The sequence below is a fragment of the Lithobates pipiens genome, unplaced genomic scaffold, assembly GCF_037356315.1.
Source record: "Lithobates pipiens isolate NorthernLeopardFrog02 unplaced genomic scaffold, aLitPip1_a1.2 Scaffold_61, whole genome shotgun sequence".
NCBI lineage: Eukaryota > Metazoa > Chordata > Amphibia > Anura > Ranidae > Lithobates > Lithobates pipiens.
This window is the reverse complement of record NW_027507883.1, coordinates 1947812-1965239: the sequence shown is the minus strand read 5'-3', so window position 1 is coordinate 1965239 and position 17428 is coordinate 1947812. Positions and strand designations below refer to the sequence as shown.

General features: G+C 46.3%; 5 pseudogenes; 1 reads left to right on the top strand and 4 right to left on the bottom strand.

The window, feature by feature from the left end:
- Positions 1–9480: 9480 nt before the first annotated feature.
- Positions 9481–9599, top strand: LOC143958738 (5S ribosomal RNA; annotated as a pseudogene).
- Positions 9600–10998: 1399 nt separating this feature from the next.
- LOC143958704 (5S ribosomal RNA) lies at positions 10999–11117 on the bottom strand (annotated as a pseudogene).
- A 320-nt stretch (positions 11118–11437) lies between these two features.
- On the bottom strand, positions 11438–11556 carry LOC143958515 (5S ribosomal RNA; annotated as a pseudogene).
- A 318-nt stretch (positions 11557–11874) lies between these two features.
- On the bottom strand, positions 11875–11993 carry LOC143958728 (5S ribosomal RNA; annotated as a pseudogene).
- A 104-nt stretch (positions 11994–12097) lies between these two features.
- LOC143958692 (5S ribosomal RNA) lies at positions 12098–12216 on the bottom strand (annotated as a pseudogene).
- Positions 12217–17428: the final 5212 nt, after the last annotated feature.

The window sequence follows — 17428 nt, the reverse complement described above, 5'->3', positions numbered from 1 at the left end:
GGGCCTTCGCTCCTGCATAGAGTCTCAAACTCCGTCTGAGGGCGGGCGAACGTTTGAGGATTGGGGATGGAATGGAGAAAATTATGTCGTTGCGCCGCTCTCCAAAAAGGCAGTTGGAAAAGCCCTGTCGGATCTGTTAGGGTTGAGAAAGAAGGCCATTTTCCATCAATGACGAATTTATACGCATTGTCTAGGTTGGAATTTCTAAGTGGGTCCCCAGTTCAAAGGTTGGATGGCCACGTATAGGGAATAGTCAAAGACGTGAGTGTGTTTTGGGTAGCGATCAGGTGACTGACTTTCAACTAAGCCCCTATAGTGGGATGTGACATAAATTCTGTGGGTAAATACTTATAGCACCACATGGCGCTTCTTAGCGGAATTCGGGAGTGAGCTTAGAAAGTTTGTTTCGATTCCAGTCCAATACATGCCCCAGATGGGAGGCCAGGTAGTAGCGTCGCAAGTCAGGGAGAACCAACCCTCCCTGTTGTTTAGACAATGTCAGCTGTGACCGCTTAAGTCTGGTATTTTTGTGGGCCCAGTTAAATTGAGTGAGCAAGGATTGAGCTTGCTTAAAAAACGGGACTGGAATCTGGATCGGGAGAGCTTGGAAAAGATAAGTAAATTTAGGGAGTATGTTCATTTTAATGAGATTGCATCTCCTGAACCAGGAATGGAGGCCAGAATGCCACCCGTGAAGAAAACTGCGGATCTTAGTGACAAGGGGTGGGGGGAAGTTCAACATAAACGTACCCGCAATGTCCGGTGGAATGTAAGTACCTAAGTACTTAAGGGCTGTATGGCTCTATTTAAATCGAAAATTGGACTGCAAGTCTATTAACGTTTGCGGGGGGACTGTAACCCCCATGGCCTTTGATTTCAAGAAGTATCCCGTATATCTGGAATTCCCGAAGGAGATTTGGCAAGGAAACTCTGGGATTCGTCAGCGAGAACAGCATGTCATCCGCGTAGGCAGATATCTTGCACTCAATAGTACCCATTTGGAGTCCCGTTATGTCTGAGTTTTGTCGAATTGTGGAGAGAAAGGGTTCCAATGACAGTGCCAATAATAGGGGCGACAGGGGGCAACCTTGTCTGGTCCCATTCCCGATGTCAAGGGGAGATGAGAGAACCCCATTCGCTTTGACTTGAGCTGAAGGGCATGAGTATATCTTACTTATCCATGCCAGCATCCGTTCACTCAGACCTATATGGCGAAGGACCGAGAACATCAATGTCCATTTGACCCGATCAAAAGCCTTCTCGGCATCAGTACTCATGAAAAGACAAGGGGTCCCAGATGAATTTGCTTTATGGATCAGGGTAAGCACCTTAATGGTGTTGTCCCTATCTTCCCTGGTGGGAATAAAACCTAACTGGTCAATATGTATAAGGGACTGCAAGTGATGTGCCAATCACGTTGCGAGGATTTTAGAGAATAGTTTTAGGACCGAATTTAGGAGGGAAATGGGTCTCCATTATATCCGTCAGGGCCCGGAGCCTTACCCACCTTCGGAGGTCCCACGGCCGTCTGGACTTCTTCCAGTGTGATCGGGTCCTCCAAGTACTCCCGTGATTCCGATGAGAGGGTTGGTAGACCAGAACCGGTTACATATCTGTCTATATTGTCCTGTCCAGACCCTGAATCGGGCAGGTTGTAGAGATCAGAGTAACATTTTTCAAAGACTTCGGCTATTTGGGTTGGGGTAGAGGCCCTCTGGCCATTCTCATCTATCAACTGTGGTATGTAAGAGCCAGATTTCAACTCCTTTACCGACCTGGCTAAGATTTTTCCGCATTTGTCCCCTGACTCCTACGTCAGTTTACAACAAAACTGGAGTGCCGCTTTCGCTTTATAATGGAGTAGGTCAGCAATATGGGTACGGAGTGTCCCCAATTCAATCTCTAAGGTCCGTGAGGGGGCATGTTTATGTTTCGCTTCCACAGAGGCAAGTTCACGAAACAGATTAGCAAGCTGTTCCTTCCATGTTCGTTTGATGCGCGCCCCGTGCCTGATAAGTACCCTGCGGAGTACTGACTTGTGAGCCTCCCAAATTATCCCAGGGTCACAGTCCTGCGTTTAGTTTTCTTGGAAATAAAGGTCCAATTCCCTGGTACACATCTGCTAAAACTTCCGGTATCTGGAGGAGGCTCTCATTAAGGTGCCAGAATAGAGACCTAGGTGAGGGGTTCCTAGAGAGGGTGTAGGTAAGGGCTACAGGAGCGTGGTCGGACCAAGTAATATGGCCGATGGAGGAAGAGCTCACCAAGTGCAGTTGGTCATGTGGAATCAAGAAGAAGTCTATCCTCAAGTATGATTTGTGAGGGGAAGAGCAAAAAGAGTAGTCCCTTTCCCCAGAGTGTTGCAGACGCCAGACATCAACTAATTGGTCATTCAGTAAACACTTAGTAATCCGATTTCTAGAGGAAATGAGGAGCGAGGAGCAAGAGGCAGAAGTGTCAACCGATGGCGAAAGGGGACATTAAAGTCCCCACCTAATATCAACTGGCCCTCCCGAAAATCACATAATCTGTGCAGGGTAGTTCTGAGGAACGTGTCTTGGTGATCATTGGGAGCGTACACAGTGACAAATGTAAAAAGGCACTCTCCAATGTGGCCCCTAAGAAAAAGACATCGGCCCTCAGGGTCCACCAGAAAATCCTGGAGAACCCAGGGGAGCCTGCTAGAGATCAGAATGGAGACTCCCTTGGTCTTAGAGGAGGGGATAGCAGAGTGGTAGACCTTAGGGAAGGATCTCGACCATAGAAAGGGGAGGCTAGTATTTTTAAAATGTGTTTCAGTCCCTTAACGTTTAGAGAGGTGACCTTGACTGAGTCTGCCATCGCTCCTCGGGGAGGGGGAGGGGGACGTCAGAGAAAAGCAAAGAAAGTTGAACCAAGGTAGGTTTTGGGTAGGTAATGCATGGCGGGAACTAAGGGGGAGAAAGGAAGGGCAAATGGAAGGAAAGGTAAAGGGAAAAAGAGGCCGGGCACCTCAACCCCAGGGGGAGAGGGACTATTGTAAAAAGAAGGCAGGCTAGTGTATATAGATTACGGGCACGTGTATACAGAAGACAGAGAGGCTAGTCTATATAGAGTGGCTGGTGTACACAGAGAGATTAATGTATACAGAAAAGCTAGCGTGTAAAGAAGACAGGACTTTATTTTTTGCTAATGCAACTACTTCTGAAACATGTAAAGTGCTTTTTTCATATTTTGGTGCTGTTAAAAAGTGGTGTGTTGTTAGTGGTGATATCAATGTGACAGTTAATGTGGAGAACTACAAAATAGAGCAAAACAGTGCTAAGTTTATTTTGTTAAGTCATTGACTGATAGACGTTAAGTAATTGGCCGTTACTGGTTTGGCAGTACATGGTTTATTTTGATGTAAGATAGTTTTATTCTCTACTTATAGCCGAGTTTTGGACGACTTTATTATTAGCATTATTATCATTATTCGCATTATTCATATATATTATGCAGAGTGTAAGTATTGCAGTGAGACGATATTGCGTTTGAAAGATTTGTATTATTATATATAGCATTGTTAGCAGACCAATAGGATAATTTACATGGCTTAATATTGCAGAGCGTAATTTATCAGGAAAGAGATCCAAAGCGTTAGTTGCAGTAGCTTCATAAAACTGAGAAATCGTTGCATTACTCTAAATTTAAAAGTTGTCCGGTAGCACTGAAAAGACGATATTAGATGAGTGATCTACACATTTCGTTTACTATTGCAGAGAGATACCGGCTAAATGTTAATATGTGCTGCGTGTAAGGTAGAAATTAGATGGTTTAGTGTGAGCTGGTTTACCAGGATTTAGAGATAGTAATCTGTTTATACTAATAATAAATATAGCAAAATAACTCTAAAATTAATATTGAGACAGTATATACAGGTTGGGTTTAAGTGGAAATACACGAAATAACAGCAACGACGTGTGTAGGTTTTTATCAATCAGGTTCATTACGTGTCTTTAATCATGTAGTGAATATACCCCAAATATAGCACAAGGATGAGAAAGCATAATAACTAACAGAGGATGACATGGCAAAAAGACAAACTGCATTAGAAATGTGAATATGAATTAAAGATGAAATGCCAATCCCCACGGCTACGTACAGCAAAGTGTGAGCTAAATATTCTGCAATAGCAGAGATTAAGTATTGCAGTCGAAATGAGATCGGAAGCGTTAGATTGCAGTAGCTCCAAAATGACTGAGAAATCATTTCATTACTCCAAATGTAAAAGATGAGTGATCGTTGTAGTACAAATTCAGTTTCCTATAGCAGAGAGATACCAGCTAAATGTGAGACAAGCAATTAAACTGTTCACGGTAGCATTGCATTACTCTTAATATGTGCAGCGTGCAAAGAAGCAATAAGATGGTTTTGTATTACCCTAAAATTAGCAGTATACGCTATAAAGGTCAGTAGGTAACCTGGATTTAGACATAGCAAACTCTACAATCTAATTTAGCAAAATTAGAACGGATAATATTGAGACAGTATATAAAAGTCGAGTTTAAGTGGAAATACACAAAATATCTAGCTTACATTTACATTGTTCAACAGAGCGTTGCAAAGTAATACCAAAGCAGAATGTCGGAATATCAATTAGATGAGATGATTTCTGTAATCATGAAATATCAGCAACGACGTGACTAGGTTTCTATCGTTTTTCAGGATCCTTAAGTGTCGTTAAGGATGAATAAGTATAATAACCAGGGGCGGATCCAGGGGGGGGGCAACGGGTCAATTGCCCCCTCCGAGAATACCGCCAGCTGATGACAGAACGGCCGGTTCCGCGGGTCCAATCGCGGCCGGTTCCGCGGGTACCCGCGGGCCGGTTCCGCGGGTCCAATCGCGGCCGGTTCCGCGGGTACCCGCGGCCGGTTCCGCGGCACCAATCGCGGCCGGTTCCGCGGGTACCCGCGGGCCGGTTCCGCGGGTCCAATCGCGGCCGGTTCCGCGGGTACCCGCGCTGAGTGGACGGGTGAGGGGGGGGGGCAGCTGGGCGGCTTAGGAGGGCTGCTGGCCAATCAGGAAGCCAGCAGGCAGGGGAGCAGGGAGATGACATCATCTCTCACTGCCCTGCATCCCTCCAGTTCCGCCCTCACTGTGTAGGAAGCTGTGTGCAGCAGAGAGATTGCATCATCTCTCTGCTGCCTATGTTCACTCTGTAACCCAACAAAAGACCACCAGTAGGTGACAATCCGCAATGTGTGGCAGGCTACGTGGCAAGTGGCAATCCGCAATGTGTGGCAGACTACGTGGCAAGTGGCAATCCGCAATGTGTGGCAGGTGACGTGGCAAGTGACAATCCGTAATGTGTGGCAGTTGACGTGGCAAGTGACAATCCGCAATGTGTGGCAGGTGACGTGGCAAGTGACAATCCGCAATGTGTGGCAGGCTACGTGGCAATCCGCAATATGTTGCAGGCAACGTGGCAAGTGACAATCCGCAATGTGTGGCAGGTGACGTGGCAAGTGGCAATCCGCAATGTGTGGCAGGCAACGTGGCAAGTGACAATCCGCAATGTGTGGCAGGTGACGTGGCAAGTGGCAATCCGCAATGTGTGGCAGGCAACGTGGCAAGTGACAATCCACAATGTGTGGCAGGTGACGTGGCAAGTGACAATCCCCAATGTGTGGTAGGTGACGTGGCAAGTGGCAATCCGCAATGTGGGTCAGGCAACTTGGCAAGTGACAATCCGCAATGTGTGGCAGGTGACGTGGCAAGTGGCAATCCGCAATGTGTGGCAGGCTACGTGGCAATCCGCATCTGGTGGCAGGCGACGTGGCAAGTGACAATCCGCAATGTGTGGCAGGTGACGTGGCAAGTGACAATCCGCAATGTGTGGCAGGTGACGTGGCAAGTGACAATCCCCAATGTGTGGCAGGTGACGTGGCAAGTGGCAATCCGCAATGTGGGTCAGGCAACTTGGCAAGTGACAATCCGCAATGTGTGGCAGGTGACGTGGCAAGTGGCAATCCGCAATGTGTGGCAGGCTACGTGGCAATCCGCATCTGGTGGCAGGCGACGTGGCAAGTGACAATCCGCAATGTATGGCAGGTGACATGGCAAGTGGCAATCTGCAATGTGTGGCAGGCTACGTGGCAAGTGACAATCCGCAATGTGTGGCAGGTGACGTGGCAAGTAACAATCCGCATTTGGTGACAAGTGACAATCCACATTTGGTGGCAGGCGACATGGCAAGTGACATCCTTGGGGCTCCCACTGATTCTGCATTATGGTGAGTTGAACCATTTAATTTTATATTACAATGTATTAATAGAAATAATGCGCTTCAATCATCCTGACACCATAACAACCATGGTGCCGTAATGATTGAAGCGCCAATACCAGCCATTTCCCATATAAATTGCCCCCCAAAAAACATATTTTATAGCAGTGCCCCTCCCGAAATTAGACTCTGGATCCGCCCCTGATAATAACTGGCAAGTATGACAAATTGCATTAGAGATGTGAGATAGACATGAAATGTCATTCCCCATTGGTTATTTACATGTAACTATTAATACAGTTAACGCGGCTACATACAGCAAAGTGTGAGCTAAGCAGCTAAATATTACTTTATATTGCAGAGATTAAGTATTGCAGTTTAAAAGAGATCGGAAGCGTTAGTTGCAGTAGCTCCAAAATGACTGAGAAATCATTTCATTACTCTAAATGTAAAAGTTATCCCGGTAGCACTGAGTGGACTGATATTAGATGAGTGATCGTTGTGGTACAAATTCAGTTTCCTATAGCAGAGAGATACCAGCTAAATGTGAGAAGAGCAATTAAACTGTTCACATCGGTAGCATTGTATTACTCTTAATATGTGCCGCGTGTAAAGAAGCAATAAGATGGTTTTGTATTAAGGTAACCTGGATTTAGACATAGCAAACTCTACAATCTAATTTAGCAAAATTAATAATAATAATATTGAGACAGTATAATTTTGGTCGAGTTTAAGTGGAAATACACAAAATATCTAGCTTACCTTTACATTGTTCAATAGAGCGTTGCAAAGTAATACCAAGGCAGAATGTCGGATTAGCAATTAGATGAGATGATTGCTGAAATTATGAAATATCAGCAACAACTAGGTTTCTATCGGATGAGAAAGTATAATAACTGGCAAAGTATGACATGGCAAAGAGACAAATTGCATTAGAGATGTGAGATGGACATGAAATGTCAATCCCCATTGGTTACTTACATGTAAACGCGGCTACATACAGCAAAGTGTGAGCTAAACAGCTAAAGGGTATTTAAGAGTAAATTGACGTAGATTGAAAATTCCAACGTGTAAATCGTTCCATTAATTTTGTTACGCACGAAGACGGCTTACACTGACTGTTTTCCGTTACCACTGGTTATCGGCATAATGAATCAGTAACCATGAACATTAATAGTGATAGACAGCTTACATTAGGATGTATGCATGATGTGAATGTAAAATAGTTGCATTATGTGTTATTAATGTAATGCTACTGCAACCACTTCTCAATCAATGCTTTTCCCACATTTTGCTGCTATTAAAAAATGTGTTGCAAGTGTAATGTGTTACAAATGGTTATCAGTGTGACAGTTAATGTGGAGAAGAAGTAATACACAAAATAGAGTCAGAAAGAGAATCCTATTGCATAGAGGTAGCGAGAGATGGTTGCATTACTCTTAATGTGCAGTGTGAAGCATATGGCAGAAAGACGGCTTACACTGCTTTTCTCACATTTTGCTGCGGTAAAAAGAAATGTTTTGTCACTGTGTTTTAACTGTGGAGGTGGAGAAAAAGAAGTAATACAGAAAATAGAGTCAAACAGTGGAAACGTTTATTTGTCATGACAGCTGATACTGGTTGAGCAATAAAACTGTTTTATTAAGATGTAAGACTAGTTTTATTCTCTACATATAGGCTTTTCAGAGAGTTGTATAATATAGGCGACCAATAGGACATTTAAATGGCTTAATATTGTAGGGAGAAAGTATCGCTTGTTCAAAGGTAAGAGATTGAAAGCTTAGCTTGAAAATGGCCGAGAAATAGTTGCGTTAGTCTAAATTTAAAGGATATGCCGGTACCAATGAGAAAGCTTATATTAGACTAGTTGATCTTTGCATTACACAATCCTATTATTATTATTATTATTAAGATCATAGTGCAGAGAGATACTCAGTTAATGTCAGAGATACTCGGTTAATGTCAGAAAAGCAATAAAACTGTTTACATCGTTAGCGAGCGAGAGTTACATTACTCTTAGTATGTGCAGCATGTCTGGTAGCAAATGGATGGTTTTGTGAACATTTTGCATTACCGTACAATTAGCGGTAGAACTCATCGAAGTGAATAGATTTAAGCTGATTATGAGATAGTACTCTCTATTTCTAATAAGAAATAAAGAAAAATAAGTCAGGATGGTGTGTCGGGACTGTCACATACTCAATGTGACAGTTGATGTGGAGAATTACAAATATGCAAAATAGAGCAAAAGAGTACATGGTTTATTTTGATGTATGATAGTTTTATTGCATGCTTGATGTGGATGATTAAAATCGTGTAGTGATCTATATTTAACATAAGAATGAAAAGGCATAACATGGCAATGAGACAAACTCCATTAGAGATGTGAGCTAGATGAAATGATGAAATGTCTCTGTATAGCCCAGATTGTCTTCTGTTATCACTTAGCCTACCCTCTAAATTCACTAGCCTCTCTATATACACCAGCATGTTTACACTAGCCGGTCTTCTGCATACAATAGCCTGTCTTCGATATACACTAGCCTATGTTCTGAATACACTAGCCCGTCTTCTGTCTTCTGTATGCCCTAGCCTGTCTTCTGTATACATTAGTCTCTCTGTATAAACTAGCATCTCTGTATACCCCAAACTGTCTTCTGTAAAAACTTGTCTCTCTTTATAGCCTGTCTAGCCTTTCTTCTGTACACACTAGCTTCTCTGTATACACTAACCAGGCTTCTATATACAATAGCTTCACTCTATGCACTAGCCTCTCTGTATAATCTAGCCTCTCTATATACCCTAGATAGTGTTCTGCATACACTAGCCTCTCCGTAGAAGCCAGCCTTTATTCTGTATTCACTAGCCTTTCTTCTGTATGCTGTGGTCTTCTATATATACTAGCTTCTCTGTACACCCCTGCATCTCTGTAATACACTAAACCCTCTGTATACCACAGCCTGTCTTCTGTATACACTAGACTGTAAAAACTAGCTAGAATACACCAGCCTGTCTTCTGTACCCACTAGACTCTCTGTATACACTACCCAGTCTTCTGTATACACTGTCAGCTTGGATGTATACCCAAGCCTTTCTTCTGTATACACTAGTCTCTCTATATGCACTATCCTATCTGTATACACTCGACTCTCTCTATACACTAACCTCTCTGAGAGGTACCAAGGTGACCATCTTGACGTTTAACAAGAGGGTTGCGAGTGCCCAAAGAGATCACCTACGGCCCCATCACCCTGAAAGCGCCCAATCTCATCTGATCTCAGAGGCTAAACAGTGTTGGGCCTGGTTAGTACCTGGATGGGAGACCGCCTGGAAATACCAGGTTCCATAGGCTTCTTTTTATGTTGTTGGCTTTGAACTGTTTTTTTTGCTTGTTTCTCAAGGCGACCATCTTGGCGTTTGTTAATAGGGTTGGGCGTGTCTTGAAGAGAACGCTTACAGCCACATCACCCTGAAAGCACCCAATCTCGTCTGATTTCAGAGGCTTAGCAGCGTCAGGCCTGGTTAGTACCTGGTATCGTACACCGGTGGTGTTGGCCAAAATATTCCCCGGTCAATCTGACCGCTGCTGTCATTGTGGACAACAGGCTGGCACCATTCTCCACATTTTCTGGGAATGCCCTAAATTACAAACATTCTAGCAGCCTGTCCTGAGACTCATCCACAAGTTCACAGACATTTCCTTAGCCAATGATCCCGAAGCAGTTCTTCTCAATCTAACTCCTATGTCGAGAAAGCGTTATCATAAGTCCTTACTTAAACATCTCCTCAATGCAGCTAGGGCCTGCATCCCAAGTCAGTGGAAAGAGCAATCTGCTCCAATGGTGACCCAGTGGTTCGCAAGGGTAAATTATATTGAAGACCTGACTGCCACAATGAGGGATAAAACGGAGGAGCATGGGAACAGATAGTTCTACTGGACCCAGTTTCGCTTTTCGGAAGAATACCTCAGCGAGACATAGTAAGCTCATGGTGATCGTTGGAGATCGCTGTTCCAAACGTTGGACAGCTGATGAGCTGGTGAGCCGAGGGCGTCTCTTGCTCCCTGGGAGGGGACCCCATCCTATCCACTCTACCCACGACACCCCCTTACCCCTTCTTTTCCTTTTCTGCCATTTCCTTCCCCAATCTTCTCTTTCCCCTTCTCCCTCCTTTCAGTTCTACTATTTCCCTTCTTAACTCAAAAAAGGGAAAAGAAAATGGTATGTTCCGACCCCATTTGACTACTACACAATACTCTTCCCCTATCTATGGATATCTAAACTCTTCGAGGGTAGCAGGGCTAGTATAAATAATATTTTAAGTGGTAGAGGATCCCAACGAGATGGAGCTTTAATCTCATCTTGATATGACCGCAAAGCTGTACACGTGCTATTCTCCTCAGACTTCTTACCATTGGCTCTGATATCCATGCAATATGATCGTTTGTTTGTAACTATTTGTATCACACATTCTGTGAAGTTGCCTTTGCATTGTATGTCGCATACTACTAAATAAAAAAAATAAAAAAAGAAGCCTATGGCATCTGGTATTCCCAGGCGGTCTCCAATCCAGGTACTAACTAGGCCCAACCCTTCTTAGCCTCAGAGAAGAGAAGAGATAGGGCTCTTTCAGGGTGATGCTGCTGTAAGCGATCTCTTTGGGCACTCTCAACCCTCTTGACAAATGCCAAGATGGTCACCTTGGGAAACAAGCAAAAAAAAAAACGAATCAACGCCAACAACATAAAAAGAAGCCTACAATAACTGGTATTCCCAGGTGGTCTCCCATCCAGGTACTAACCAGGCCCGACTCTTCTTAGCCTCCAAGATCAGACGAGATTGGGTGCTTTCAGAGTGATGTGGCCATAGGCAATCTCTTCAGGCACTCTCAACCCTCTTGACAAACACCAAGATGGTCACTTTGGGAAACAAGCGAAAAAAAAACAGGTCAACGCCAACAAAATAAAAAGAAGTCTATGACACCTGGTATTCTCAGGCGGTCTCCCATCCAGGTACTAACAAGGCCCGAGTCTTCTTAGCCTCAAACATCAAACGAGATTGGGTGCTTTCAGGGTGATGTGCCCGTAGGCAATCTCTTCAGGCACTTTCAACCCTCTTGACAAACGCCAAGATGGTCACCTTGGGAAACAAGTGAAAAAAAAAACAGGTCAAGGCCAACAACATAAAAGGAAGCCTACAACACCTAGTATTCCCAGGTGGTCTCCAATCCAGGTACTAGCAAGGCCCAACCCTGTTTAGCTTCTGAGATCAGAGGAGATCGGGCGCTTTCAGGGTAATGTGCCCATAGGCAATCTCTTTGGGCATTCTCAACCCTCTTGACAAATGCCAAGATAGTCACCTTGAGATACAAGCGAAAAAAAAACAGGTCAATGTCAACAACATAAAAAGAATACGGCACCTGGTATTCCAACGCCATCTCCCATCCAGGTACTAACTAGGCCCAACCCTTCTTAGCCTCAGAGAAGAGAAGAGATATGGCTCTTTCAGGGTGATGCTGCTGTAAGCGATCTCTTTGGACACTCTCAACCCTCTTGACAAATGCCAAGATGGTCACCTTGGGAAACAAGCGAAAAAAAAAAATGAATCAACGCCAACAACATAAAAAGAAGCCTACAATAACTGGTATTCCCTGGTGGTCTCCCATCCAGGTACTAACCAGGCCCAACTCTTCTTAGCCTCCAAGATCAGATGAGATTGGGTGCTTTCAGAGTGATGTGGCCATAGGCAATCTCTTCAGGCACTCTCAACCCTCTTGACAAACACCAAGATGGTCACCTTGGGAAACAAGCGAAAAAAATAAAAACGAATCAACGCCAACAACATAAAAAGAAGCCTACAATAACTGGTATTCCCAGGTGGTCTCCCATCCAGGTACTAACCAGGCCCGACTCTTCTTAGCCTCCAAGATCAGACGAGATTGGGTGCTTTCAGAGTGATGTGGCCATAGGCAATCTCTACAGGCACTCTCAACCCTCTTGACAAACACCAAGATGGTCACTTTGGGAAACAAGCGAAAAAAAAAACAGGTAAACGCCAACAACATAAAAAGAAGTCTACGACACCTGGTATTCCCAGGCGGTCTCCCATCCAGGTACTAACAATGCCAGACTCTTCTTAGCCTCCATTATCAAACGAGATCGGGTGCTTTCAGGGTGATGTGCCCGTAGGCAATCTCTTCAGGCACTTTCAACCCTCTTGACAAACGCCAAGATGGTCACCCTGGGAAACAAGCAAAAAAATAAAAATAAGTCGGAAGCTAGAGACAATACGGCCCCAGTCCTCAATTTAATCCATGCGGCGCATGTACAGGGAAGGCCCTTGCTTATGTTGTCAACGGACGCGGAGAAGGCCTTTGACAGGGTGGCCTGGCACTTTATGCAGGCCACCCTGGAACATATAGGTCTTGGCCCCAACATGATGAGCTGGGTAATGTCGCTTTACTCCACGCCGTCGGCAGCGGTACGGGTGAACGAGTGGTGCTCGGACTCTTTCCCCATCACTAATGGGACGAGGCAGGGGTGCCCTCTGTCTCCCTTAATTTTTATTCTGACACTGGAACCACTTATGTGTCACGTTCGGAATGACCCGAATATTACTGGCATATCCAACCCTCGGCACACCACAAAATTGCGGCGTACGCTGACGATCTAATTTTTTCCGTCTCCAATCCACACATTTTGCTTCCCAATATACTTGCGTCTCTACAGTGATACGGCAGCCTATCAAACTATGAAATAAATTGCGCCAACTTGGCTGTATTGAATATATCGGTCCCGGATGGTGAGGCCAAGAGGCTCCGCTCCGCTTTTCCATTCTACTGGGCTGAAAAATCTATACGTTACCTGGGCGTTGACATCGCAGCGGATTTAGCGCAATTGTACCCGCTTAATTTTGTCCCTCTCCTGGATAGACTGAAATCTGATTTGGGAAACTGGCATGCTTTAACACTGACCTGGTTCGGGCGCTGTAATGCATTCAAAATGACGGCCCTCCTGCGGATCTTATACATGTTCCAGACATTACCGATCCGGTTACCCCCAATTTTTTTCAGACAACTGCAGGTGCTGCTCTGGGACTTTATTTGGGCACGCAAACAGCCCAGAGCCCGTTTGCAATTGCTTGCCAGACCAAAGGACAAGGGGGGTCTGGGTCTCCCAGATCTCAGACAATACTACAGAGTGACTCTGCTAGCGAGAGTCGTTGATTGGCATTGTAATGGCCCACACAAGCAGTGGGTGGAGATGGAGATTGAGGATGGATCCATTCCCCTATTGACCTCCCCGTGGCTCCTGTCCTCCCTACCAAAAGACCTCAGAGGTCACCCCGTAGTGGGAGCTACGTTGGCTGTTGTGCGGAGGTTGTTCCGCTGCACACACATTGCTCCCCTGCCATCACCAATGACTCCGGTTATAGGTAATCCAGACTTCCCACCGGGATTTACCAACAAGAAACTGCGACAGTTGACAGTGGTGGGGAAACAGCGTCTGGGAGAGGTGTGGCCCTCGGGAGGGCTCCCGACCACGCAAACTGTCGCCGAGCTTTCTGACCCTCCGCTTGACTTGTTTAGTGCTTATCAACTTCATCACTTTCTTCTGGCCATACAAAGGGCCCCCTACACTCCTAGAGACCTGACGCCCTATGAATCCATCTGTTACAAAAGGGAACCTGTGCGACACACCCTCTCCCTCCTGTACAACCTATTGAGTAGTCAGGAGGAGGAGTCGACCCCCACCATTTATCCACAAATGGGAGAGGGACTTAGGCATCACATTAGGCACTTAGGCATTACCCCACAACAGATAGGGAAGATCCTGACCTTAGTACATAAAGCTTCCATCGCAAACCAATATCAAGAATCAGGACTCAAGATAGTCTCACGCTGGTCCCATACCTTCTGAATAAAATGGATAGATCGATCCCGGATGTTTGTTGGAGGTGAAATTCAGATACGGGGACCATGGGACACCTTTTCTGGGCATGCCCGGCCTTGAGGAACTTTTGGGTTCCCAGCAGCATGCCTTCTACACTTGACCCAACAGCCTGTTCGAAAATACAAAAAAACCCTCACGATGCAACTCCTGAATTCCGCCTGGGCCTGCATTCCCGCACTGTGGAGGCAGCCTCAGCCCCCATCCAAGGTGCTGTGGTATTCCAAAGTCAATCATATTCTCCGGATGGAAGAATTGACCGCCACCCTTCACAACACTGAAGAGGCATTTAGTGTTACATGGAGGCTGTGGAGGTATTTTACTGGTACTCGAGACTACATTCGGGAGGTGAGCAGTGCCTCTGTCCCAGAAAACAACTGAACATCTAACGTTTACCTACGTAGGCCATGTCTGCCCTGGGTGGCATTCCCCCCCCTCCCTTTTTGTCTTTATTATTCTTTTTTTCCCCACCGCCATCCCCCCACCACCTCTCTCTCCGTCTTTGCACTCTCTTCTTCCCCCGTCCTCCCTTTTGACTATGCCTTGTCTCCTTACTAGCCTTCAGGACCCAGAAGAACCCCAGGGTTCTGGACATGACCGGCTCTGGAAAACCCAAGCGGTCTCCCATCCAGGTACAAACCAGGCCCAACCCTGCTTAGCCTCTGAGACGAAACGAGATTGGGCGCTTTCAGGGTGTTGTGCCCGTAGGAAATTTCTTTGTGCACTCTCAACCCTCTTGACAAATGCCAAGATGGTCACCTTGGGAAACAAGGGAAAAAAACAGGTATAACACAGTCTCTCTCTCTGTATACCCTAGCCTCCATCTCTGCATACCCAGGACGGTCTTCTGTATAATCTAGCCTATCTATATACACTAGCCTGTGTTTTGTACACTTTAGCCTCTCTGTATAAACTATCCGGTCTTCTGCATACACAAGTCTCTCTGTATACCCTTGGATGTCTTTTGTATACACTAGCTGCTCTTTATACATTATCTCTCTGTATACCCAAGCCTCTCTGTATACACTAGTCCGTCTGTATACACTAGCAAGTCTGCATACACCAGCCTCTCTCTCTGCATACCCAAGATGTTCTTCTCTATAATCTAGCCTATTTGTATACACTAGCCTGTCTTTTGCACACATTAGCCTCCCTATATAAACTAGCCGGTCTTCTGTATACACTAGTCCGTCTGTATACACTAGCAAGTATGCATACTTTAGCCTCTCTCTCTGTATACCCTAGCCTCCATCTCTGCATACCCAGGACATTCTTCTGTATAATCTAGCCTATCTGTATACACTAGTGTATACAGACAGACTAGTGTATACAGAGGACCGGCTAATGTGTACAAAAGGCTAATGTATACAGATAAGCTAGATTATACAGAAGAACGTCCTGGGTATGCAGAGCGCTCAGCTTCAAGGTATGGCCAACGTGAGTAATATAAGGGACACTCCTCACCCCCGCCCCCACCTACCAGATCTGACTTTCATCCCCTTGCCCTCTCTGCCCCGGTCATCTGGTGGCAGTTTTATGCACTCCCTGGCCCCCACCCATTCATAATCCTTACCGACCTTTCCTTCCGATGCTCACAGGAACACACTGGATGACTTGTCTAATTAACCAACTTGTACAAGACACCGCTATCCTCCTGTCTGACACCGGTCCCCCTTGGAGGCTTTAGCCCTCACTGTTTGGGTGGTCCCTGCCTCTCCCTGGATGCTCCACATATACCACAACGACATTGTCAGAGGGGCACCACTTGACAGGACACGGGGCTGTCATGCCGGTGGCATCTCCCATTGGAGGAAGGGATGATGGCCCCAACCCCTTGGCAGCAGGTTCTTTCATGTACAGACCAGGGCGGCTCATCTTCCCTTCTGGAGTCTTGACCTTAGATGGGGGAGTTGCACTTTGGGGGGTCTGAGTGATACCTAGTGCGCTGTACTGGAAGGGCTTGACATTCCCGCATATGTGTCCCCTCCCCCTGGTTGCGCCCCTCGTCCCCCCTCTGGCTCCCACCTACTCTTTGCCGACATTGCCTTCTGCAGCTTTCGGGGACCCTGGATGACTTATTTATTGAGCCTATTGGTACGAGACACTGCTTCCCTCCAGGGTGACTCTGGACCCCCCTGGAGGATTTACCCCTTACTGTTTGGGCGGTTCCAGCCTCCCTCTGGATGCTCTACACAGCCCCCGATGGCGATGTAGGAGAGACACTAATTGGCGGGCCCCAGGACTGCTGCTCGGGTGAAGTCTCCCGTTGGATGGAGGGATGGTGGCCCCAGCCCCTTGCCTGCCGGATTTTCCATGCACCGACCAGGGCTGCTCCTCTTTCATCTTGATGTGGTGACCATGGAGGGGAGGAGTTGAAATTTATGGGGTCCGGGTGTTTGCTGGTGGGAGTGCGCTAAAGGACTTGACATTTCCGCATGTTTGTCCCCTCTCCCCTTTCCCACCCTTCCCTTCCCTCCTTTACCTCCCCCTTTCCCCCCTTCCACTCCCCCTTTCCCCCCTTCCCTGCCCCTTTTCCCCCGGGGCGTGGACGGGGGAGAGGGGGTAAGGAGAGGACAATCTGCCAAAGGGAGAAATGCATTTGTTCGGGGACTGCATGTACTTTAGGGGTATGGGAGGGGGGGTGGTAGATCCCATTCTGTGATGCCTTTTCTGTTGTGACGGGCTCCCTCGTGCATGCCTATGTTTTGTGCCTACGGGCACAACACCATGAAAGCGCCCAATCTCGTTTGGTCTCAGAGGCTAAGCAGGGTTGGGCCTGGTTTGTACCTGGATGGGAGACCGCCTGGGTTTTCCAAATGCCGCAGGCTTCTTTTTATGTTGTTGGCGTTGACTTGTTTTTTTTGTTTGTTTCCCAAGGTGACCATCTTGGCGTTTGTCAAGAGTGTTGAGCGTGCATTTGATCTCAGAGGCTAAGCAGGGTTGGGACCTGGTTAGTACCTGGATGGGAGACCGCCTGGGATTTCTCGATGCCATAGGCTTTAGTTTTAAGTTTAGTTTGTGGTGTGCCGAGGGTTTGGCTATGCCAGTAATATTCGGGTCATTCCGAACGTGACACATAAGTGGTTCCAGTGTCAGAATAAAAATTAGGGGAGACAGAGGGCACCCCTGCCTCGTCCCATTAGTGATGGGGAAAGAGTCCGAGCATCACTCGTTCACCCGTACCGCTGCCGACGGCGTGGAGTAAAGCGACATTACCCAGCTCATCATGTTGG